The 26,276-nt window shown below is 51.6% G+C and overlaps 1 protein-coding gene across 1 annotated transcript in view; it reads left to right on the top strand.

Moving 5' to 3' along the window:
• Positions 1–26,276, top strand: part of Kul (Kuzbanian-like) — a 571,846-nt gene that overhangs the window by 357,963 nt on the left and 187,607 nt on the right. The window lies entirely within an intron of this gene.

Here is a 26,276-nt window from a genome sequence, read left to right as displayed (position 1 = left end):
GTAATGCAGTACCTCACTAACTGAGGGTAGGTAATGCAGTACCTCACTAACTGAGGGTAGGTAATGCAGTACCTCACTAACTGAGGGTAGGTAATGCAGTGAGGGTAGGTAATGCAGTACCTCACTAACTGAGGGTAGGTAATGCAGTACCTCACTAACTGAGGGTAGGTAATGCAGTACCTCACTAACTGAGGGTAGGTAATGCAGTACCTCACTAACTGAGGGTAGGTAATGCAGTACCTCACTAACTGAGGGTAGGTAATGCAGTACCTCACTAACTGAGGGTAGGTAATGCAGTACCTCACTAACTGAGGGTAGGTAATGCAGTACCTCACTAACTGAGGGTAGGTAATGCAGTACCTATTATTATTATTGTGGTTGAGGTTGACTGTTGTCTAACAGCTGTTCAGAGTTAATCACCATCCAAGTGTTGTTAGCACGATAGTTAAGCCGCTGGCTTGGTAGCTACCCCCTCCCTCCCCCCTCCCCCTCCCCCCTCCACCCTCCACCACCCAGAAGTTGCTAACCTGGTAAATTATTTACCTGGATAATTGTTGGTATAAACTCTGGTAGATAATTGCTAGTAGATGTCTGGTAGATTATTGCTAGTAGATGTGTGGTGGATAATTGCTAGTAGATGTGTGGTGGATAATTGCTAGTAGATGTGTGGTGGATAATTGCTAGATGTCTGGTAGATTATTGCTAGTAGATGTGTGGTGGATAATTGCTAGTAGATGTGTGGTGGATAATTGCTAGTAGATGTCTGGTAGATTATTGCTAGTAGATGTGTGGTGGATAATTGCTAGTAGATGTGTGGTGGATAATTGCTAGTAGATGTCTGGTAGATTATTGCTAGTAGATGTGTGGTGGATAATTGCTAGTAGATGTGTGGTGGATAATTGCTAGTAGATGTCTGGTAGATTATTGCTAGTAGATGTGTGGTGGATAATTGCTAGTAGATGTGTGGTGGATAATTGCTAGTAGATGTGTGGTGGATAATTGCTAGTAGATGTGTGGTGGATAATTGCTAGTAGATGTCTGGTAGATTATTGCTAGTAGATGTGTGGTGGATAATTGCTAGATGTGTGGTGGATAATTGCTAGTAGATGTGTGGTGGATAATTGCTAGTAGATGTGTGGTGGATAATTGCTAGTAGATGTGTGGTGGATAATTGCTAGTAGATGTGTGGTGGATAATTGCTAGTAGATGTGTGGTGGATAATTGCTAGTAGATGTGTGGTGGATAATTGCTAGTAGATGTGTGGTGGATAATTGTTAGTAGATGTGTGGTGGATAATTCCCTACCTCTCTACCGCCCTCTCCCTCCTCTCGCCCTCTCCCTCCCTCTCCCCTTCCCTCCCTCTCCCCTTCCCTCTCCCCTTCCCTCCATCCATCCCTCCCTCTTCCCTCCCTCTCCCTCCCTTCCCTCCCTCCATCCATCCCTCCCCTCCCTCCCTCCCTTCCCATCCATCTCTCCCTCCCTCCCTCCCTCCCTCCATCCCATCCCTCCCTCCCTCCCTCCCTCTCTCCTTCCCTCCCTCTCTCCCTTCTCTCCCTCTCTCCCTCCCTCCCTCCCTCCCTCCCTCTCTCCCTCCCTCCCTCCCTCCCTCCCTCCCTCCCTCCCTCTCTCCATCACTCCCTCCCTCCCTATCCCTCCCTCCCTCCCTCTCTCCCTCCATCCCTCCCTCCCTCCCTCCCTCCCTCCCTCTCTCCCTCCCTCTCTATCCCTCCCTCCCTCCCTCCCTCCCTCCATCTCCCTCCCTCCATCCATCCCTCTCTCCCTTCCCTCCCTCCCTCCCCTCCCTCCCTCCCTCCCTCTCTCCCTCCCTCCCTCCCTCCCTCCATCCATCCCTCCCTCTCTCCCTCCCTCCCTCCCTCTCTCCCTCCCTCCCTCTCTCTCTCCTTCACTCCGTCCCTCGCTCTGTCCCTCCCTCCCTCCCTCCCTCCCTCCCTCCCTCACGCCCTCCCTCCCTCCCTCCCTCCCTCCCTCCCTCCCTCCATCCCTCCCGCACTCCCTCCCTCCCTCCCTCTCCCTCTTTCCATCCCTCCCTCTCTCCCTCTCTCCCTCCCTCCCTCCCTCCCTCCCTCCCTCCCTCCCTCCCTCTCTATCCCTCCCTCCCTCCCTCCCTCCTCTTTCCCTCCCTCCCTCCATCTCTCCCTCCCTCACCCTCCCTCCATCTCTCCCTCCCTCACCCTCCCTCCATCTCTCCCTCCCTAACCCTCCCTCCATCTCTCCATCTCCCTCCCTCCCTCCCTCCCTCCCTCCCTCCCTCCCTCCCTCTCTCCCTCCCTCCCTCCCTCCCTCTCTCCCTCCCTCTCTCCCTCCCTCCCTCTCTCCCTCCCCCTCTCCCTCCCTCTCTCCCTCCCTCTCTCTCTCTCTCCCTCCCTCTCTCCCTCTCTCCCTCCCTCCCTCTCTCCCTATCTCCCTCCCTCTCTCCCTCCCTCCCTCCATCCCTCCTTCCCTCTCTCTCCCCTCCCTCTCTCCCTCCCTCCCTCCCTCCCTCCCTCCATCCCTCCCTCCCTCCCTCCCTCCCTCCATCCCTCCCTCCCTCCTTCCCTCCCTCTCTCCCTCTATCTATCCCTCCTTCCCTCCCTCTCTCCCTCTATCTATCCCTCCCTCCCTCCCTCCCTCCCTCCTCTCTCTCCCTCCCTCCCTCCCTCCCTCCCTCCCTCCCTCCCTCCCTCCCTCCATCCCTCCCTCCCTCCCTCCCTCCCTCCCTCCCTCCCTCCATCCCTCCCTCCCTCCCTCCCTCCCTCCCTGCCCATCCCTCCATCCTCCCTCCCTGCCCATCCCTCCCTCCCTCCATCCATCCCTCCCTCCCCTCCCTCCCTCCCTCCCTCCCTCCCTCCCTCCCTCCCTCCCTCCCTCCCTCCCTCCCTCCCTCCCTCCCTCCCTCTCCCTCCCTCCCTCCTTCACTCCCTCCCTCCACTTAATGTAAAATATATTTGTGTTGTTTTACGTTGTTATTTTCGATGATAATCTCACACAGGAACGTTATCTAAGAGTGGAAAAACACCTCATGTATTAATTACTGTGTTTGTGTGTTTGAATGTGTATGTTTGTGTGTGTTTGAGTGTGTGTGTGTATGTGTGTGTTTGGGTGTGTATGTACGTTCGTGTGTTTGTATATGTTTGAGTATTTGTGTGTGTGTGTGTACTTACCTAGTTGTGGCTGCAGGGGTCAATTCACAGCTCCTGGCCCCGCCTGTTCTCTGATCGCTACTAGGTCACTCTCCCTGCTCCATAAGCTTTATCATACCTCTTCTTAAAGCTGTGTATGGACCCTTCCTCCTCTACATCACTTCCCAGACTGTTCCACTTCCTCACAACTCTTTGACTGAAGAAATACTTCCTAACATACCTATGATTCATCTGTGTTTTCAACTTCCAATTGTGACCCCTTGTTGCTGTGTTCCATCTCTGGAACACCCTGTCTCTATCCACCTTGTCGATTCCTCTCAGTATTTTGTATGTCGTTATCATGTCTCCCCTAACCCTCCTGTCATCCAGTGTCGTCAGGTCAATTTCCCTTAACCTCTCCTCGTAGGACATGCCCCTTAGTTCCGGGACTAGTCTTGTTGCAAACTTTTGCGATTTCTCTAGTTTCCTTACGTGCAGCCTGTCCAGATCCCTTTGTAGTTCTGCCTGGTCCTCATCATCTGTAAACAGGGACACTTCTGAGTCTATTCCTTCGGTCATGTCGTTCACAAATGCCAGAAGCAGCACCGGTCCTAGGACTCACCCCTGTGGGACCCCGCTAGTCACAGGCGCCCACTCTCACACATTGCCACGTAACATGACTCGCTGTTGTCTTCTTGACAGGTTTTCCCCAGATCCAGTGTATGTGTGCGCGCGCGCATGCGTGCCCAGCAGTAGAGACCGGGGCAGTTTAGGAACAGTCTGCAGCAGAAACACCAACACTGAACTTTGTGAACCCGCTGGACCATTGTTATAATTGATCAAAGTTCAGCTGTTAGTGGTCAGTGTAATTGAAGAGCCTCTGCTGGTTGACGGGTAGCCTCGGTCAACCCTGTTCCACCAGGCTGTGCTGGTTGACGGGTAGCCTCGGTCAACCCTGTTCCACCAGGCTGTGCTGGTTGACGGGTAGCCTCGGTCAACCCTGTTCCACCAGGCTGTGCTGCTTGACGGGTAGCCTCGGTCAACCCTGTTCCACCAGGCTGTGCTGGTTGACGGGTAGCCTCGGTCAACCCTGTTCCACCAGGCTGTGCTGCTTGACGGGTAGCCTCGGTCAACCCTGTTCCACCAGGCTGTGCTGCTTGACGGGTAGCCTCGGTCAACCCTGTTCCACCAGGCTGTGCTGGTTGACGGGTAGCCTCGGTCAACCCCGTTCCACCAGGCTGTGCTGGTTGACGGGTAGCCTCGGTCAACCCTGTTCCACCAGGCTGTGCTGGTTGACGGGTAGCCTCGGTCAACCCTGTTCCACCAGGCTGTGCTGGTTGACGGGTAGCCTCGGTCAACCCTGTTCCACCAGGCTGTGCTGGTTGACGGGTAGCCTCGGTCAACCCTGTTCCACCAGGCTGTGCTGGTTGACGGGTAGCCTCGGTCAACCCTGTTCCACCAGGCTGTGCTGGTTGACGGGTAGCCTCGGTCAACCCTGTTCCACCAGGCTGTGCTGGTTGACGGGTAGCCTCGGTCAACCCTGTTCCACCAGGCTGTGCTGGTTGACGGGTAGCCTCGGTCAACCCTGTTCCACCAGGCTGTGCTGGTTGACGGGTAGCCTCGGTTAACCCTGTTCCACTAGGCTGTGCTGCTTGACGGGTAGCCTCGGTCAACCCTGTTCCACCAGGCTGTGCTGCTTGACGGGTAGCCTCGGTCAACCCTGTTCCACCAGGCTGTGCTGGTTGACGGGTAGCCTCGGTCAACCCTGTTCCACCAGGCTGTGCTGGTTGACGGGTAGCCTCGGTCAACCCTGTTCCACCAGGCTGTGCTGCTTGACGGGTAGCCTCGGTCAACCCTGTTCCACCAGGCTGTGCTGCTTGACGGGTAGCCTCGGTCAACCCTGTTCCACCAGGCTGTGCTGCTTGACGGGTAGCCTCGGTCAACCCTGTTCCACCAGGCTGTGCTGCTTGACGGGTAGCCTTGGTCAACCCTGTTCCACCAGGCTGTGCTGCTTGACGGGTAGCCTCGGTCAACCCTGTTCCACCAGGCTGTGCTGCTTGACGGGTAGCCTTAGTCAACCCTGTTCCACCAGGCTGTGCTGCTTGACGGGTAGCCTTAGTCAACCCTGTTCCACCAGGCTGTGCTGCTTGACGGGTAGCCTTAGTCAACCCTGTTCCACCAGGCTGTGCTGCTTGACGGGTAGCCTTAGTCAACCCTGTTCCACCAGGCTGTGCTGCTTGACGGGTAGCCTCGGTCAACCCTGTTCCACCAGGCTGTGCTGCTTGACGGGTAGCCTCGGTCAACCCTGTTCCACCAGGCTGTGCTGGTTGACGGGTAGCCTCGGTCAACCCTGTTCCACCAGGCTGTGCTGCTTGACGGGTAGCCTTAGTCAACCCTGTTCCACCAGGCTGTGCTGCTTGACGGGTAGCCTTGGTCAACCCTGTTCCACCAGGCTGTGCTGCTTGACGGGTAGCCTTGGTCAACCCTGTTCCACCAGGCTGTGCTGCTTGACGGGTAGCCTCGGTCAACCCTGTTCCACCAGGCTGTGCTGCTTGACGGGTAGCCTCGGTCAACCCTGTTCCACCAGGCTGTGCTGCTTGACGGGTAGCCTTAGTCAACCCTGTTCCACCAGGCTGTGCTGCTTGACGGGTAGCCTCGGTCAACCCTGTTCCACCAGGCTGTGCTGCTTGACGGGTAGCCTTGGTCAACCCTGTTCCACCAGGCTGTGCTGCTTGACGGGTAGCCTCGGTCAACCCTGTTCCACCAGGCTGTGCTGCTTGACGGGTAGCCTCGGTCAACCCTGTTCCACCAGGCTGTGCTGCTTGACGGGTAGCCTTAGTCAACCCTGTTCCACCAGGCTGTGCTGCTTGACGGGTAGCCTTAGTCAACCCTGTTCCACCAGGCTGTGCTGGGTGCTGTTGCACCACCATATACACACTGAGAGATAAATTAGACACATGTGCAACTCTTGGGTATCTTTATCGAGGAAACGTTTCGCCACACAGTGGCTTCATCAGTCCATACATAGGAGAAACTTGAAGAACAGGAGGAGAATGAGGTAATCAGTCCCTCAACCTTGAGTCGATGTGTTCAGTCCTAATTCTTGGGCACGACCTACTTCCACATTGAACAAATGTGACACCACCTATGACTGCTACACCTCTCCTGCCATACGGTTTTTAAGCTGCTTCTCCGCTCATCTGCCGTATTCTACTCAAGATTGATGGACTGAACACATCGACTCAAGGTTGAGGGACTGATTACCTCATTCTCCTCCTGTTCTTCAAGTTTCTCCTATGTATGGACTGATGAAGCCACTGTGTGGCGAAACGTTTCCTCAATAAAGATACCCAAGAGTTGCACATGTGTCTAATTTATCAACATGTCGGTTCTCTGAACCATTCATCTACAAACACACTGAGAGGTGTATATTTCTCAGTGTATGTACGTGTATGTTTCTCATTGTATATACACTGAGAAACACCTTCCAGCTGGCCGGAACAATTTTCTTCCAGCTGACTGGAACAGATTACCTTCCAGCTGGCTGGAACATTACCTTCCATCTGGCTGGAACATTGTCTTCCAGCTGGCTGGAACATTACCTTCCAGCTGGCTGGAACATTACCTTCCACCTGGCTGGAACATTATCTTCCAGCTGGCTGGAACATTACCTTCCAGCTGGCTGGAACAATTTCCTTCTGGCTGGCTAGAACATTACCTTCCATCTGGCTGGAGCATTATCTTCCAGCTGGCTGGAACAGATTACCTTCCAGCTGGCTGGGACATTACCTTCCAGCTGGCTGGAACAATTGTGTTCAGGAACACTAATTGACCGGGTATAGACCACAAACTATTGGCTATTATGAGGTAATTAGGAATTACACGGTAATTATGAGCCATTTTCTGGTTAGGGGCATTGGAAGGGGCTCCTGTTGTTTTGTTCTGTTGGTTCCTGTTGTTTTGTTCTGTTGGTTCCTGTTGTTTTGTTCTGTTGGTTCCTGTTGTTTTTATCTGTTGGTTCCTGTTGTTTTGTTCTGTTGGTTCCTGTTATTTTTTTCCTGTGGGTTTCGGTCTTTTGTTGTTCCTGTTTTGTTCTTTTGTTTGTTCTTGTTGTTTTGATCTGTTGAATCCTGTTTTTTTTATCTGTTGCTTACTGTTTTTTTGTTCAGTTGATTAATTTTTTTTTGTTAGTTCCTGTTGTTTTGTTCTGTTGGTTCCTGTTTTTTGTTTTGTTGGTTCTTGTTGTTTTGTTCTCTTTGATCTGTTGGTTCCTGTTGGTCCTTTTCCTTTTCTTCTGTTATGTCTGTTGGCTCTGTTTAATTCTTTTGGATCTGTTTTGTCTCTTGATCTGTTTTGCCTTGGATCTGTTGCTTTACTTTACTTATTAAAACTGTTACTTTTTATGCTGATTCTGTTGTAGTATCTGTTGTATCTGTTGTTTTATCTGTTGGTCTGTTATTTTATGCGTTCAATTTGTTTTTTATCTGTTGTTGGATCTGTTTTATCTGTTACAGCTGTTGCTTTATCTGTTGGATCTGTTGTTTTATCTGTTGAATCTGTAGTTTTATCTGTTGGATCTGTTTTATCTGTTGGATCCGTTGTTTTATCTGTTGGATCTGTTGTTTTGTCTGTTATATCTGTTGTTTTGTCTATTGGACCTTTTTTAACTGTTGAATGTTTTTTTTATCTGTTAGATCTGTTATTTTATGTTGTTTTATCAATTACATTTGTTGGATCTGTTGTTTTATCCGTTATATCTGTTGGATAAACGTTCTCTGTTGTTGGTGGTTGTTGTGGAGGTGCATCAACAACAGCGTTAAAAGTCAGGGTAATTAGAGACGAGTCAGTAGTCATTAGCACAAGACAAATTAGCCAGTAATTAAGACTGAGCTGAGACCATTAATTGTTTATTATAAAGTTCAGTTTAGAGAGGTTCAGCTTAGCTTAGTGGAATGTTTAGGAAGTTCGGATTAGAGAGGCTCAGCTTAGGTTTGGACTAGAGAGGAGCGACCATCCAAGACCATATCATAGTGGTCCAGTAGTTGTGAGAGGCAGGAGTGACCATCCAAGACCATGTCATAGTGGCCCAGTAGTTGTGAGAGGCAGGAGTGACCATCCAAGACCATGTCATAGTGGCCCTGTAGTTGTGAGAGGCAGGAGTGACCATCCAAGACCATGTCATAGTGGCCCAGTAGTTGTGAGAGGCAGGAGTGACCATCCAAGACCATGTCATAGTGGCCCAGTAGTTGTGAGAGGCAGGAGTGACCATCCAAGACCATGTCATAGTGGCCCTGTAGTTGTGAGAGGCAGGAGTGACCATCCAAGACCATGTCATAGTGGCCCAGTAGTTGTGAGAGGCAGGAGTGACCATCCAAGACCATGTCATAGTGGTCCAGTAGTTGTGAGAGGCAGGAGTGACCATCCAAGACCATGTCATAGTGGCCCAGTAGTTGTGAGAGGCAGGAGTGACCATCCAAGACCATGTCATAGTGGTCCAGTAGTTGTGAGAGGCAGGAGTGACCATCCAAGACCATGTCATAGTGGCCCAGTAGTTGTGAGAGGCAGGAGTGACCATCCAAGACCATGTCATAGTGGCCCAGTAGTTGTGAGAGGCAGGAGTGACCATCCAAGACCATGTCATAGTGGTCCAGTAGTTGTGAGAGGCAGGAGTGACCATCCAAGACCATGTCATAGTGGTCCAGTAGTTGTGAGAGGCAGGAGTGACCATCCAAGACCATGTCATAGTGGCCCTGTAGTTGTGAGAGGCAGGAGTGACCATCCAAGACCATGTCATAGTGGCCCAGTAGTTGTGAGAGGCAGGAGTGACCATCCAAGACCATGTCATAGTGGCCCTGTAGTTGTGAGAGGCAGGAGTGACCATCCAAGACCATATCATAGTGGTCCAGTAGTTGTGAGAGGCAGGAGTGACCATCCAAGACCATGTCATAGTGGTCCAGTAGTTGTGAGAGGCAGGAGTGACCATCCAAGACCATGTCATAGTGGTCCATTAGTTGTGAGAGGCAGGAGTGACCATCCAAGACCATGTCATAGTGGCCCTGTAGTTGTGAGAGGCAGGAGTGACCATCCAAGACCATGTCATAGTGGCCCTGTAGTTGTGAGAGGCAGGAGTGACCATCCAAGACCCTGTCATAGTGGTCCAGTAGTTGTGAGAGGCAGGAGTGACCATCCAAGACCATGTCATAGTGGCCCTGTAGTTGTGAGAGGCAGGAGTGACCATCCAAGACCATGTCATAGTGGCCCAATAGTTGTGAGAGGCAGGAGTGACCATCCAAGACCATGTCATAGTGGTCCAGTAGTTGTGAGAGGCAGGAGTGACCACCCAAGACCATGTCATAGTGGCCCTGTAGTTGTGAGAGGCAGGAGTGACCACCCAAGACCATGTCATAGTGGTCCAGTAGTTGTGAGAGGCAGGAGTGACTACCCAAGACCATGTCATAGTGGCCCAGTAGTTGTGAGAGGCAGGAGTGACCACCCAAGACCATGTCATAGTGGCCCAGTAGTTGTGAGAGGCAGGAGTGACCACCCAAGACCATGTCATAGTGGCCCAGTAGTTGTGAGAGGCAGGAGTGACCACCCAAGACCATGTCATAGTGGCCTAGTAGTTGTGAGAGGCAGGAGTGACCATCCAAGACCATGTCATAGTGGCCCTGCAGTTGTGAGAGGCAGGAGTGACCATCCAAGACCATGTCATAGTGGCCCTGCAGTTGTGAGAGGCAGGAGTGACCATCCAAGACCATGTCATAGTGGCCCAGTAGTTGTGAGAGGCAGGAGTGACCATCCAAGACCATGTCATAGTGGCCCTGCAGTTGTGAGAGGCAGGAGTGACCATCCAAGACCATGTCATAGTGGCCCTGCAGTTGTGAGAGGCAGGAGTGACCATCCAAGACCATGTCATAGTGGCCCAGTAGTTGTGAGAGGCAGGAGTGACCACCCAAGACCATGTCATAGTGGCCCAGTAGTTGTGAGAGGCAGGAGTGACCATCCAAGACCATGTCATAGTGGCCCTGCAGTTGTGAGAGGCAGGAGTGACCATCCAAGACCATGTCATAGTGGCCCAGTAGTTGTGAGAGGCAGGAGTGACCATCCAAGACCATGTCATAGTGGCCCTGCAGTTGTGAGAGGCAGGAGTGACCACCCAAGACCATGTCATAGTGGCCCAGTAGTTGTGAGAGGCAGGAGTGACCACCCAAGACCATGTCATAGTGGCCCAGTAGTTGTGAGAGGCAGGAGTGACCATCCAAGACCATGTCATAGTGGCCCTGCAGTTGTGAGAGGCAGGAGTGACCATCCAAGACCATGTCATAGTGGCCCTGCAGTTGTGAGAGGCAGGAGTGACCATCCAAGACCATGTCATAGTGGCCCAGTAGTTGTGAGAGGCAGGAGTGACCACCCAAGACCATGTCATAGTGGCCCAGTAGTTGTGAGAGGCAGGAGTGACCATCCAAGACCATGTCATAGTGGCCCTGCAGTTGTGAGAGGCAGGAGTGACCATCCAAGACCATGTCATAGTGGCCCAGTAGTTGTGAGAGGCAGGAGTGACCATCCAAGACCATGTCATAGTGGCCCTGCAGTTGTGAGAGGCAGGAGTGACCACCCAAGACCATGTCATAGTGGCCCAGTAGTTGTGAGAGGCAGGAGTGACCACCCAAGACCATGTCATAGTGGCCCAGTAGTTGTGAGAGGCAGGAGTGACCATCCAAGACCATGTCATAGTGGTCCAGTAGTTGTGAGAGGCAGGAGTGACCACCCAAGACCATGTCATAGTGGCCCAGTAGTTGTGAGAGGCAGGAGTGACCACCCAAGACCATGTCATAGTGGCCCTGTAGTTGTGAGAGGCAGGAGTGACCATCCAAGACCATGTCATAGTGGCCCTGTAGTTGTGAGAGGCAGGAGTGACCATCCAAGACCATGTCATAGTGGCCCTGCAGTTGTGAGAGGCAGGAGTGACCATCCAAGACCATGTCATAGTGGCCCAATAGTTGTGAGAGGCAGGAGTGACCACCCAAGACCATGTCATAGTGGCCCTGTAGTTGTGAGAGGCAGGAGTGACCATCCAAGACCATGTCATAGTGGCCCTGCAGTTGTGAGAGGCAGGAGTGACCATCCAAGACCATGTCATAGTGGCCCAGTAGTTGTGAGAGGCAGGAGTGACCATCCAAGACCATGTCATAGTGGCCCAGTAGTTGTGAGAGGCAGGAGTGACCATCCAAGACCATGTCATAGTGGCCCAGTAGTTGTGAGAGGCAGGAGTGACCATCCAAGACCATGTCATAGTGGCCCTGTAGTTGTGAGAGGCAGGAGTGACCATCCAAGACCATGTCATAGTGGCCCTGTAGTTGTGAGAGGCAGGAGTGACCATCCAAGACCATGTCATAGTGGCCCTGTAGTTGTGAGAGGCAGGAGTGACCATCCAAGACCATGTCATAGTGGCCCAGTAGTTGTGAGAGGCAGGAGTGACCATCCAAGACCATGTCATAGTGGCCCTGTAGTTGTGAGAGGCAGGAGTGACCATCCAAGACCATGTTATAGTGGCCCAGTAGTTGTGAGAGGCAGGAGTGACCATCCAAGACCCTGTCATAGTGGCCCAGTAGTTGTGAGAGGCAGGAGTGACCATCCAAGACCATGTCATAGTGGCCCTGTAGTTGTGAGAGGCAGGAGTGACCATCCAAGACCATGTTCTCTCTCTCTCTCTCTCTCTCTCTCTCTCTCTCTCTCTACTTTCTCTCTTTCTCTCTCTCTCTCTCTCTCTCTCTCTCTCTCTCTCTCTCTCTCTCTCTCTCTCTCTCTCTCTCTCTCTCTCTCTCTCTCTCTCTCTCTCTCTTTACACAGGGTTTGACAAGGTTAGGTTAAGGATCCCTAGCTTTATTGACGAGCTATTCACAAGTTAAGGATTCCTAACTTTATTGACAAGCTATTTACAGGTTAAGGATTCCAAACTTTATTGGCAAGCTAAGAGCTGTTACCTACATCAGCTCATTTGAAAGCATTTTTATTGTTATGAGACATACAAGTAGGGAACAGGATGAAGTTGGAACCATCTGTGGGCCAGCATTTTCATTTGATCAACTGACTTTATCTCGTTGACATCATTATGCTGTACGAATGTGTTCCATACTCGAGTCATCCTGGGTATATATGATCTCAGATGGAGTGATGTTCTGGAGAAGGGTACAGCCAGAGTGAAGTTGCTGCTTTCTTCCCGTCTTGTGGCATAAAAGCTTGTTTCACGCTGTCCTCGAAGTGGATCCAAGTGTGGTATTTTGACAATATTGGCCTTGTACATAACAGTAAGGCCACCCACATCCCTCCTATGTTGAAGGCTCTGCTGAAATGACAGATCTATCCAGGATGGGTCCAGGCGAGAGATGAGACGTCTTGCTCTGTTCTCTACTCTGTCAAGCAGTCGCAGATGAGAGGGGGGGCAGGCAAACCAAGAAAGTGGAGCATACTCAAGGTGTGAGCGTACTTGTGCCTCGTACAGAATCTTACAACCCCTGCTGTCAGGCAGATGCGAGATACGGCGAAGTGCTGTAAGCTTCCTGGCTGCCCTGTTTGCACGATTTACAACATGGTTCTTTATGGTCAGTTTGGAGTCAAATTTCACCCCAAGGATATCAACTTCTTCTCCAGGTGCCAACACCCTCCCATTCATCCTTACTACTGCACCAGCATTACCATCATGGTGCGTAGAGACGATCATCATTTGCGTTTTCTCAGGTGCAAATGTTACTTGCCATCTATTTCCCCAAGCTGATATAGCTCTTAGCTGGTGATTGACGTAGCTTAGAGAAGCTGGCATTTCTTCTCTTGGATAAGTGAATGTCAGTGTACAGTCGTCTGCATATGCATGTGATTCTGGGATGAGATGAAGAAGGTCGTTGAAGTAGACATTCCATAACAATGGACCCGGCACGCTTCGTTGTGGAACACTTGCCCCAATAGGATGTCTTGCTGATTCCGTTCCATTGAGAACTACACTTAGAGATCTACCATGAAGGTAATCACTGAGGAGACATAGCGTAGAGCCTGCAATTCCCAGTGCTTGAAGTTTTGCTAAGAGGCCCTGGTGCCACACCCGGTCGAAAGCGCCAACAATGTTCAGTGCTACCACACAGCTGACTTTGGATTCATCCAGTGACTGGTGCCACTTAGTGGAGATGTTTAACACCAGATCAGCAGCAGAGTAACCTGTCCTGAAGCCATATTGACGATCACAAAATAGTGAGCGGTAGTCAAAAAACTCTGTCATTTGTCTTGAGATTATTGTCTCAAGGATCTTACCAGTGATTGACAGGAGTGACACTGGTCTGTAGTTGCTGATTTCTGCTCTGCTCTTCTTTTTATGAACATGGACTACAGGACTTGTACTCTCTCTCTCTCCCTCTCCCTCTCTTCTCTCTCCTCTCTCCTCTCTCTCTCTGGCTCACACAAACCACATCATTAAACATGTATTTATTAGTTGTCAATATTTTTCGCCATTATCGTAAACTGGTCTGGTTGTCGGAGGCTGCCATGGTTGCTGGGGATCAAAGCAAAGCTTATGGTGCCATGGTAATTGTCATGGTACCCTAACTCTAGATTATGCAGTGGTGGTAGGAACAGTCACAGTGGTGTCATGGTAGATGCAGCCATGGTAACAGCATGCTAAGAGCATTCATGGTAACATCGTGATAGGTACAGTCATGGTAACAGCATGATAGGTACAGTCATGGTAACAGCATGATAGGTACAGTCATGGTAACAGCATGACAGGTACAGTCATGGTAACATCATGATAGGTACAGTCATGGTAGCAGCATGATAGGTACAGTCATGGTAGGAACAGTCATGGTACCATGATTAAAGCTGAATGTGAGGGGAGAGACAGGTTCATGAATTAGCAATGAGGAGGAGCTACTTACACAGGATCTTGTTGATGAGCTTAATGTGGTGGTGGTGATGGTGGTGGTGGTCGTGGTAAATGGTGGTGGTGGTGGTTGGTTGGTTAGTTGGTGATTGTGGCATTGTTGTGAAGGCTGTTGTTGTTGTTGCACTGTTCCCACTTGCAACACGGTGGAGGTTCAAGTTAGCAATATGGACAGTCAAACAGTTCGAGACTATAATTCTGAAAATTTTGGGAGTGGTGAGACGGCAGGTTGCAAATGCCATGAAATAAACATGACCTGTACAAGTCAGGTCAGTATGGGTTTACAACAGGAATATCATGCTTGTCACAACTACTGGATCACTAGTGATGAAATTACAGACGCTGTGGAACAGTCCCACTCTACAGACGTGCTCTGCACGGAGATCTCCAGACCATTTGATCATAGTACATGCAATAAGTACAGCAGATATAGCAGGAAAAGTAGACAGATGGATTTTCAGTTTTCTACTGAACATAACACAGAAGAGTGGTAGTAAACAGTATAAACTTTAGACTTAACAATGTAACAAACAAAGTTCGGTATCCCAAGGTAGAGTTCTGGTGCCTCTCCTCTTTCTCATCCTCATCGCAGACGTAGATATAAACACTAACCACAACTTTGTATCATCATTTGTGGTTGACAGAATTAGCATGAATGTCGCCTCACTAGAGGCGGATATATTCATAGTCTTCCAGTCAGCGGTACAAGATAACTTCATTTTTAATGTTGAGAAATTAAAATTTTCCGGATATGAAAAAAATTAAGACCTCAGAAGAGTGAGTGTATGGATTATTATAATACAGGAGGGTCACCCCATACAACGGTGTAATAATGTCAGCTGACCTATCTTTTAAAGAACATAATAAAGCAAATGCTGCGAAAGTCAGGAACATGACGGGCTGGATAATGAAATCTTTCTAAATAAGAGAAATAATGCCAGAGTTAAGACTGTTTAAATCACTTGTGCTCTCTCGCTTGGAGTACTAACCCGGTGTTAACAGCACCGTTCACAGCAGGTGAGATAACAAAGCTGTAAAAACTACAGACAACATTTACCACTTACATAAAACCAATAAAATATTTAAACCACTGAGAATACACTTAAAGAACTGCCTGGGGACACGGTGAGAGAGATACATGATAATATACATATGGAAGATACTTGATGGCCGGGTCACTATTCTACACACTGCCATAACTTCATACCTGAGGACGTGTAAAATAAACCAGGTGAAAATCAGTGATGCCGTGAGCACAAGAGAACACTGGATCAACATCCGTGGTTCAAGACTTCAACCTGCTGTAACAATTTAAATAGTTTGGTTAAACCAGTGAGGAGGTCTTCAGGTAGAAGCTAGATGGCCACCTGTATGGTGTGCCAGGCTGTGATGGCTGCGTGGGCCAGCAACCCACCAACAACAACAGCCTGGTTGACCCAGCAACCAACAGGGAATCCTGGACTCAGACCAGGCTGCCAGGTAGGAAAACCCTGGAAATTGGTCACAGGTGTGCTACACGTATCTAAAGAGTGAGGCCAGGAGCTATAACTCAACCTTCGTTGAAACAAATGGATGAGTTCACACAGCTTGTGCAGGATATTGCACTCTGACGCAGGTCTTGGTCTCCAACTTTACTCTGCTTGTTTAAAGAAGTTTACACACACACACACACACACACACACACACACACACACACACACACACACAGTGCGGAACAGGATCCTCCAAGATAAACCACGATTGAAATACTTGGAAGAGTACAAGAGGGTGTTCCTAGACAGACAGAACACAACAGAGCGACAGCAGCTGAGGGAGAGAACAAAAAAGCGAAAGGAGCTAGGAAAAGAGACAAGGATGGAACCAGCAGAGGTCAGTCAGAGCAGCACAGAACAGCAAGGGCAAGCACACACACAACTATTCTGATCAAAAATCGCTGGAATTTTGATGAGCTGGAGAGAGGAGACAGCGGAGAAGAAAGTGATTACATAGCGGGAACGCTTCACTCTGGAGGTCCCAAGGTGGTAATAGCAGTGATGTATAACCCACCACAGAACAGCAGGAGGCCAAGGCATGAGTACGACGAGAGCAATAGAGCGATGGTTGACACACTGGCTGGAGTGGCCAGAAGAGCTCATGCATGCAGGGCAAAGCTCCTGATCATGGGTGACTTTAACCACAAGGAGATCGATTGGGAGAACTTGGACCCGCATGGGGGCCAAGATACATGGAGGGCTAAGATGATGGAGGTGGTACTGGAAAACTTCATGTACCAACACGTAAGGGACACTACAAGAGAGAGAGGAGAGGATGAAACAGCAAGGCTGGACTTAGTATTCACCTTGAGTAGTGCAGATATCGAGGACATCACATGTGAAAGACCCCTTGGGGCCAGTGACCATGTGGTTTTTAAGCTTCGAATACACAGTAGAGCTACAAGTGGAGGGAGAAGCAGGAAGGCCAGGACGAATGAAGCCAAACTACAAGAAAGGGGACTACACAGGAATGAGGAACTTCCTGAACGGGGTTCAGTGGGACAGAGAACTGGCAGGGAAGCCAGTTAATGAGATGATGGAATATGTAGCAAAATGCAAGGAGGCTGAGGAGAGGTTTGTACCCAAGGGTAACAGGAATAATGAAAAAGCCAGGATAGGCCCATGGTTTACCCAAAGGTGCAGGGAGGCAAAAACCAAGTGTGCTAGGGAATGGAAGAAATATTGAAGGCAAAGGACCCAGGAGAATAAGGAGAGCAGTCGTAGAGCCAGAAACGAATATGCACAGATAAGAAGGGAGGCCCAAAGACAATATGAAAATGACATAGCAGCGAAAGCCAAATCTGACCCTAAACTGTTGTACAGCCACATCAGGAGGAAAACAACAGTCAAGGACCAGGTAATCAGGCTAAGGAAGGAAGGAGGAGAGACAACAAGAAATGACCGTGAAGTATGTGAGGAACTCAACAAGAGATTCAAAGAAGTGTTCACAGAGGAGACAGAAGGGGCTCCAGAAAGACGGAGAGGTGGGACACACCACCATGTGCTGGACACAGTGCACACAACCGAGGAAGAAGTGAAGAGGCTTCTGAGTGAGCTAGATACCTGAAAGGCAATGGGGCCAGATAACATCTCCCCATGGGTATTGAGAGAGGGAGCAGAGGCGCTATGTGTACCCCTAACAACAATATTCAATACATCTATCGAAACAGGGAGATTGCCTGAGGCATGGAAGACAGCAAATGTAGTCCCAATCTTTAAAAAAGGAGACAGACATGAAGCATTAAACTACAGACCAGTGTCACTGACATGTATAGTATGCAAAGTCATGGAGAAGATTATCAGGAGAAGTGGTGGAACACCTAGAAAGGAATGATCTCATCAACAGCAGCCAACATGGTTTCAGGGATGGGAAATCCTGTGTCACAAACCTACTGGAGTTCTATGACATGGTGACAGCAGTAAGACAAGAGAGAGAGGGGTGGGTGGATTGCATATTCTTGGACTGCAAGAAGGCGTTTGACACAGTTCCACACAAGAGATTGGTGCAAAAACTGGAGGACCAAGCAGGGATAACAGGGAAGGCACTACAATGGATCGGGGAATGCTTGTCAGGAAGACAGCAGCGAGTCATGGTACGTGGCGAGGTGTCAAAGTGGGCACCTGTGACCAGCGGGGTCCCACAGGGTATTTGTGAACGACATGACGGAAGGAATAGACTCTGAGGTGTCCCTGTTTGCAGATGACGTGAAGTTGATGAGAAGAATTCACTCGATCGAAGACCAGGCAGAACTACAAAGGGATCTGGACAGGCTGCAGACCTGGTACAGCAATTGGCTCCTGGAGTTCAATCCCACCAAGTGCAAAGTCATGAAGATTGGGGAAGGGCAAAGAAGACCGCAGACGGAGTACAGTCTAGGGGGCCAGAGACTACAAACCTCACTCAAGGAAAAAGATCTTGGGGTGAGTATAACACCAGGCACATCTCCTGAAGCGCACATCAACCAAATAACTGCTGCAGCATATGGGCGCCTAGCAAACCTCAGAACAGCATTCCGACATCTTAATAAGGAGTCATTCAGGACCCTGTACACCGTGTACGTTAGGCCCATATTGGAGTATGCGGCACCAGTTTGGAACCCACACCTAGCCAAGCACGTAAAGAAACTAGAGAAAGTGCAAAGGTTTGCAACAAGACTAGTCCCAGAGCTAAGAGGTATGTCCTACGAGGAGAGGTTAAGGGAAATCAACCTGACGACACTGGAGGACAGGAGAGATAGGGGGGGACATGATAACGACATAAAAAATACTGAGAGGAATTGACAAGGTGGACAAAGACAGGATGTTCCAGAGATTGGACACAGTAACAAGGGGACATAGTTGGAAGTTGAAGACACAGATGAATCACAGGGATGTTAGGAAGTATTTCTTCAGCCACAGAGTTGTCAGGAAGTGGAATAGTTTGGGAAGCAATGTAGTGGAGGCAGGATCCATACATAGCTTTAAGCAGAGGTATGATAAAGCTCACTGTTCAGGGAGAGTGATCTAGTAGCGATCAGTGAAGAGGCGGGGCCAGGAGCTCGGACTCGACCCCCGCAACCTCAACTAGGTGAGTACACATCAAGTTGTACATCTGCCAAAAAGTACTACAACAAGCCTATGTGGTATCTATATACAAGAACCTAGACAAACAATAGTGTGTATAACATGCATGTTGTCACAGTTTCTGATAAAGAGGGTGAGGAAAAGAATATAAGAAGACTGGAAGAGAAAGAGATGCTGGAGAGAGAACCGGCAAGGAGGGAGAATCCTGTCTTGCCAACTTGGATTGGAGTTTTGTACTCGCAGCACAGTGAAACAAGACCGCTGGGTGAACTGTCTTTTATTGGACTGCAAGAAAGTATTTGATATCCCTGATATTTTTCCCCGCCTCCCGCGAAGCCCCCCCCCCCCCCAAAAAAAAAAAAAAAAAAAAAAAAAAATCCAAGATATAGTCCACTGGGCCATCAATGCTTCAAACATCAGGTGGCCAGAACCACTGGACATGTCACTCCTGATGCGATCACATACGTGGCCATGGTAGATACAGGACTAATTTCATTCTTCCGTTTGGATTACCAATCTTCACCAGCAGTACACATATTAATGCATTAACCCCCCTTCCTCGGATCAGAGCTTAATTACTTTCCATTTCCCAGGTGCTGTTTGTCTCCCCTACGGGATTACTGCTTCCTCCTCGCGAATATCAATAATATATCATGTGGCCTAACTTTCTTTTATCTCTCTCTCTCTCTCTCTCTCCCCTGGTGGGTGTGGATCAGCACCTGAGTGCTGGGTTCCATCACACAAGCCTCATGACTCTCCCGCACTGAAACTCTCCCATGGGCCAGAAATCACCCAAAACTTGCGCTTTGGAGAGCCAGATCAGTCAGAAGTGTGTGAGGCTGAGAGAGAGAGAGAGAGAGAGAGAGAGAGAGAGAGAGAGAGAGAGAAAGCAAAGGTATTGACTAATGCATGGGGAGAAACGGGAGTGATGCTTCTCTTACTGATCTCCTCTACCTCCTGATCTCCAGATCTTCCCCACTACACTTCCATCACCCTGAACCCCCGCTCCTCCTCCCCCCCCTTTCCATCACCCCTGAATTGCTGATGACATTCAGGAATGGCGTCTGCTCTAGCAAGACGGATTCACTGAAAAACGTCAACACCGCTCAGACGGATTCACTGAAAAACGTCAACACCGCTCAGACGGATTCACTGAAAAACGTCAACACCGCTCAGACGGATTCACTGAAAAACGTCATCGCCGCTCAGACGGATTCACTGAAAAACGTCAACACCGCTCAGACGGATTCACTGAAAAACGTCAACACCGCTCAGACGGATTCACTGAAAAACGTCAACACCGCTCAGACGGAGTCACTGAAAAACGTCAACACCGCTCAGACGGATTCACTGAAAAACGTCAACACCGCTCAGACGGAATCACTGAAAAACGTCAACACCGCGCAGACGGATTCATTGAAAAACGTCAACACCGCTCAGACGGATTCACTGAAAAACGTCAACACCGCGCAGACGGAGTCATTGAAAAACGTCAACACCGCTCAGACGGATTCACTGAAAAACGTCAACACCGCTCAGACGGATTCACTGAAAAACGTCAACACCTCTCAGACGGAGTCACTGAAAAACGTCAACACCGCTCAGACGGATTCACTGAAAAATGTCAACAAAGACAAGTGGGAGTGTCAGCAGAACGCCAGTGAGAGAGAAAGGGAAGGAGGGATGGAGTGAAAGAGGGAGGGATAGATCATGTGAAGAGATTGGAAGCAGGTTACATGTGAATACTTTTAATGTCTTATCCGCCGTGTGTCTGCCAGCCTTCAGAGCTGATGACAATATTTGTTTTTCAGAGCTAAATACTGTGAGAGGGAGAGAGAGATAAAGAGAGAATTGGGGGGGGGATAACAAGGTTGACACACACTCACACATTTCCACTGTAGGTGTTCACACATGTGGTGGCTGTCAACACAGGTGGCTAACATATCTCTCTTGTCACACACCTGTCAGCAGTCACCTTTCATTCCCCTCCCCTCCTCTCCTCTCCTCCCTCATATGCAGGTTCTTACCACTTACCAGGTGTGTCTTCATCCCCATTCCCCTTATGTCCTTGTGTCATATCCTGCCCCATGTCCACCCCTGTGTCATATCCTGCCCCATGTAGTAGTAGTTGTGGTGATAATGGTAGGCAGCTGGTGGTTGACGGGGTGTAGGCAGCTGGTGGTTAAGAACATAAGAACGAAGGAACACTGCAGAAGGCCTACTGGCCCATGCGAGGCAGGTCCAAGTCTCCTACCGGCTTAAGCCAATGCACCCAACCTAGTCAGGTCAGGTCACATTGACTTAAGGGAGGAACACGGCAACCGACCTGGTAGCACAAGCTATCAGGTCCAACTCACACCCACCCACATCCAGGCAGCTGGTTGTTGACGGGGTGCAGGCAGCTGGTGGTTGACGGGGTGCAGGCAGCTGGTGGTTGACGGGATGCAGATAGCTGGTGGTTGACGGGGTGTAGGCGGCTAGTGATTGACGGTGTGCAGACAGCTGGTGGTTGACGGGGTGCAGGCAGCTGGTGGTTGACGGGGTGCAGGCAGCTGGTGGTTGACGGGATGCAGATAGCTGGTGGTTGACGGGGTGTAGGCGGCTAGTGATTGACGGTGTGCAGACAGCTGGTGGTTGACGGGGTGCAGGCAGCTGGTGGTTGACGGGGTGCAGGCAGCTGGTGGTTGACGGGGTGCATGCAGCTGGTGGTTGACGGGGTGCAGGCAGGTGGTGGTTGACGGGGTGCAGGCAGGTGGTGGTTGACGGGGTGCAGGCAGCTGGTGGTTGACGGGGTGCACGCAGCTGGTGGTTGACGGGGTGCAAGCAGCTGGTGGTTAACGGGGTGCAGGCAGGTGGTGGTTGACGGTGCAGGCAGCTGGTGGTTGACGGGGTGCAGGCAGCTGGTGGTTGACGGGGTGCAGGCAGCTGGTGGTTGACGGGGTGCAAGCAGCTGGTGGTTGACGGGGTGCAGGCAGCTGGTGGTTGACGGGGTGCAGGCAGCTGGTGGTTGACGGGATGCAGATAGCTGGTGGTTGACGGGGTGTAGGCGGCTAGTGATTGACGGTGTGCAGACAGCTGGTGGTTGACGGGGTGCAGGCAGCTGGTGGTTAACGGGGTACAGGCAGCTGGTGGTTGACGGGATGCAGGCAGCTGGTGGTTGACGGGGTGCAGGCAGCTGGTGGTTGACGGGGTGCAGGCAGCTGGTGGTTGACGGGGTGCAGGCAGCTGGTGGTTGACGGGGTGCAAGCAGCTGGTGGTTGACGGGGTGCAGGCAGGTGGTGGTTGACGGGGTGCAGGCAGCTGGTGGTTGACGGGGTGCAGGCAGCTGGTGGTTGACGGGGTGCAAGCAGCTGGTGGTTGACGGGGTGCAAGCAGCTGGTGGTTGACGGGGTGCAGGCAGGTGGTGGTTGACGGGGTGCAGGCAGCTGGTGGTTGACGGGGTGCAGGCAGCTGGTGGTTGACGGGGTGCAGGCAGCTGGTGGTTGACGGGGTGCAAGCAGCTGGTGGTTGACGGGGTGCAGGCAGCTGGTGGTTGACGGGGTGCAGGCAGGTGGTGGTTGACGGGGTGCAGGCAGCTGGTGGTTGACGGGGTGCAGGCAGCTGGTGGTTGACGGGGTGCAGGCAGCTGGTGGTTGACGGGGTGCAGGCAGCTGGTGGTTGACGGGGTGCAGGCAGGTGGTGGTTGACGGGGTGCAGGCAGCTGGTGGTTGACGGGGTGCAGGCAGCTGGTGGTTGACGGGGTGCAGGCAGCTGGTGGTTGACGGGGTGCAAGGAGCTGGTGGTTGACGGGGTGCAGGCAGCTGGTGGTTGACGGGGTGCAGGCAGGTGGTGGTTGACGGGGTGCAGGCAGGTGGTGGTTGACGGGGTGCAGGCAGCTGGTGGTTGACGGGGTGCAGGCAGGTGGTGGTTGACGGGGTGCAGGCAGGTGGTGGTTGACGGGGTGCAGGCAGCTGGTGGTTGACGGGGTGCAGGCAGCTGGTGGTTGACGGGGTGCAGGCAGGTGGTGGTTGACGGGGTGCAGGCAGCTGGTGGTTGACGGGGTGCAGGCAGCTGGTGGTTGACGGGGTGCAGGCAGCTGGTGGTTGACGGGGTGCAAGCAGCTGGTGGTTGACGGGGTGCAAGCAGCTGGTGGTTAACGGGGTGCAGGCAGGTGGTGGTTGACGGGGTGCAGGCAGGTGGTGGTTGACGGGGTGCAGGCAGCTGGTGGTTGACGGGGTGCAGGCAGCTGGTGGTTGACGGGGTGCAGGCAGCTGGTGGTTGACGGGGTGCAGGCAGGTGGTGGTTGACGGGGTGCAAGCAGCTGGTGGTTAACGGGGTGCAGGCAGCTGGTGGTTGACGGGGTGCAGGCAGGTGGTGGTTGACGGGGTGCAGGCAGCTGGTGGTTGACGGGGTGCAGGCAGCTGGTGGTTGACGGGGTGCAGGCAGCTGGTGGTTGACGGGGTGCAGGCAGCTGGTGGTTGACGGGGTGCAGGCAGGTGGTGGTTGACGGGGTGCAGGCAGCTGGTGGTTGACGGGGTGCAGGCAGCTGGTGGTTGACGGGGTGCAGGCAGGTGGTGGTTGACGGGGTGCAGGCACGTGGTGGTTGACGGGGTGCAGGCAGGGGGTGGTTGACGGGGTGCAGGCAGCTGGTGGTTGACGGGGTGCAGGCAGCTGGTGGTTGACGGGGTGCAGGCAGCTGGTGGTTGACGGGGTGCAGGCAGGTGGTGGTTGACGGGGTGCAGATAGCTGGTGGTTGACGGGGTGCAGGCAGCTGGTGGTTGACGGGATGCAGATAGCTGGTGGTTGACGGGGTGCAGGCAGCTGGTGGTTGACGGGGTGCAGGCAGCTGGTGGTTGACGGGGTGCAGGCAGCTGGTGGTTGACGGGGTGCAGGCAGCTGGTGGTTGACGGGGTGCAGGCAGCTGGTGGTTGACGGGGTGCAGGCAGCTGGTGGTTGACGGGGTGCAGGCAGCTGGTGGTTGACGGGGTGCAGGCAGCTGGTGGTTGACGGGGTGCAGGCAGCTGGTGGTTGACGGGGTGCAGGCAGCTGGTGGTTGACGGGGTGCAGGCAGCTGGTGGTTGACGGGGTGCAGGCAGCTGGTGGTTGACGGGGTGCAGGCAGCTGGTGGTTGACGGGATGCAGATAGCTGGTGGTTGACGGGGTGCAGGCAGCTGGTGGTTGACGGGATGCAGATAGCTGGTGGTTGACGGGGTGCAGGCAGCTGGTGGTTGACGGGGTGCAGGCAGCTGGTGGTTGACGGGGTGCAGGCAGCTGGTGGTTGACGGGGTGCAGGCAGCTGGTGGTTGACGGGGTGCAGGCAGCTGGTGGTTGACGGGGTGCAGGCAGCTGGTGGTTGACGGGGTGTAGGTAGCTGGTGGTTGACGGGGTGTAGGTAGCTGGTGGTTGACGGGGTGCAGGCAGCTGGTGGTTGACGGGGTGTAGGCGGCTAGTGATTGACGGGGTGCAGGCAGCTGGTTGTTGACGGGGTGCAGGCAGCTGGTGGTTGACGGGGTGCAGGCAGCTGGTGGTTGACGGGGTGCAGGCAGCTGGGGTTCTGGGGAAGACATCTGCTGTCGACTTTCTCCACAAGTTCGTCTGGTGAGAAGATTCCAAACTTTGACCAACTTGATCCGAGTTTTCAAGGGGGCAGCCGGCGGTACTTGCTAAGTTGGGGGGCGCATACCCCGCTACCCACCAGCTGCTGCTGGTTTACCCACTCCTGACACACCGCTGACACTTCTGACACATCAAAATCAATGTTTTTAACATTCCTAAAATGGGGATCATGCTAGATACGAAATAAATATTAAATATGGAATAAGTAGCGGTACCAATGCCCTTTCTCTCTCTTTCTCTCTCTCTCTCTCTCTCTCTCTCTCTCTCTCTCTCTCTCTCTCTCTCTCTCTCTCTCTCTCTCTCTCTCTCTCTCTCTCTCTCTCTCTCTCTCTCTCTCTCTGTCTATCTATCTATCTATCTATATCTATCTATCTATCTATCTATCTATATCAACACTGTCTCACTGTACCTTTGATAACAAAATAGTGTTATGATTGGTGGTCAGCTTATGTATTGCACGAACGTTCCTGGCTCTTATTGGCTAGTTTAATGCCAGGTAGGAGGCCATGCTGATCTCTGATTGGACGTGAGTTTCTAACAGCCTGGAGTCCTGGATAGTGATTGGATGTCTTTTTTTGTTTAGGTTAGAAGCTAAGTAAACGATCCGACATTTATTTTCTGTGTAATAAAGGTTGACAGCTATTGTGTACTCGCCTAGAAGCGTTGGCAGGGGGTCGAATCACCGCTCCTGACTCGGCTATGATTGGTGAATGCCACCTACACCAGTCCACTAACACCTAGGTACCTGCTTGCTGCTAGGTGGATCGGGACAGCATCCAGCGATGCTGGGTTGTGACTGGCTGTTCCAGTGCACTGTATTTGACCAATCATCTGCTTGCCACAGCCACCACTAACTGCCCAGTCTGACAGGTCCTCTGTCAGGTTGACAGCCGAGTGGTTGACACTACCATGGTTGTGGCAGGTGTCACATGACACCTGCCACAACTGTGGTGGTGTCGTGTCGTGGGGCTGGGGGAGGGGTTGTGGGGTCAGGGGGAGGGGAGGGGAGGGGAGGGGGTGGGGAGTGAGGGGGAAAAGGAGAGGATAGAAGATGAGGGGAGAAAGGTTGTCAAGAGAAGGGGTCGAAGGGGGATGTGAGGGGGGGAAAGAGGGGAGTATGTTGGGGTGGTGGGGGTGAGCTCCCCTTCTCCTTCACCCCAACTCACGCCACACGAAAAATAACCGTAGTTTCCCTCTCAATAAGTTAGGACAATTGCAGCGTGGCCCAAGTTTTCCTCAGAAACGCTTTCCTGGTTTTTCATCACACCAGGACGACAAGTTGTCCTGGTTTCCAATATTTTCCTCACACCAGGACAAGTTGTCCTGGTCTCCAATATTTTCCTCACACCAGGAGGACAAGTTGTCCTGTTTTCCAATATTTTCCTCACACCAGGAGGACAAGTTGTCCTGTTTTCCAATATTTTCCTCACACCAGGAGGACAAGTTGTCCCAATATTTTCCTCACACCAGGACAAGTTGTCCTGGTCTCCAATATTTTCCTCACACCAGGAGGACAAGTTGTCCTGTTTTCCAATATTTTCCTCACACCAGGACAAGTTGTCCTGGTCTCCAATATTTTCCTCACACCAGGAGGACAAGTTGTCCTGGTTTCCAGTATTTTCCACACACCAGGACAAGTTGTCCTGGTTTCCAATATTTTCCTCACACTAGGAGGACAAGTTGTCCTGGTTTCCAATATTTTCCTCACACCAGGAAGACAAGTTGTCCTGGTTTCCAATATTTTCCTCACACCAGGAGGACAAGTTGTCCTGGTTTCCAATATTTTCCTCACACCAGGAGGACAAGTTGTCCTGGTTTCCAATATTTTCCTCACACCAGGAGGACAAGTTGTCCTGGTTTCCAATATTTTCCTCACACCAGGAGGACAAGTTGTCCTGGTTTCCAATATTTTCCTCACACCAGGAGGACAAGTTGACCCATTTTCCAATATTTTCCTCACACCAGGAGGACAAGTTGTCCTGTTTTCCAATATTTTCCTCACACCAGGACAAGTACACCAGGAGGACAAGTTGTCCTGGT

Source organism: Cherax quadricarinatus, chromosome 38, assembly GCF_038502225.1.
Source record: "Cherax quadricarinatus isolate ZL_2023a chromosome 38, ASM3850222v1, whole genome shotgun sequence".
Classification (NCBI taxonomy): domain Eukaryota; kingdom Metazoa; phylum Arthropoda; class Malacostraca; order Decapoda; family Parastacidae; genus Cherax; species Cherax quadricarinatus.
Note: the sequence above shows the minus strand (reverse complement) of the source record. Positions and strands in the feature narration are given on the sequence as shown.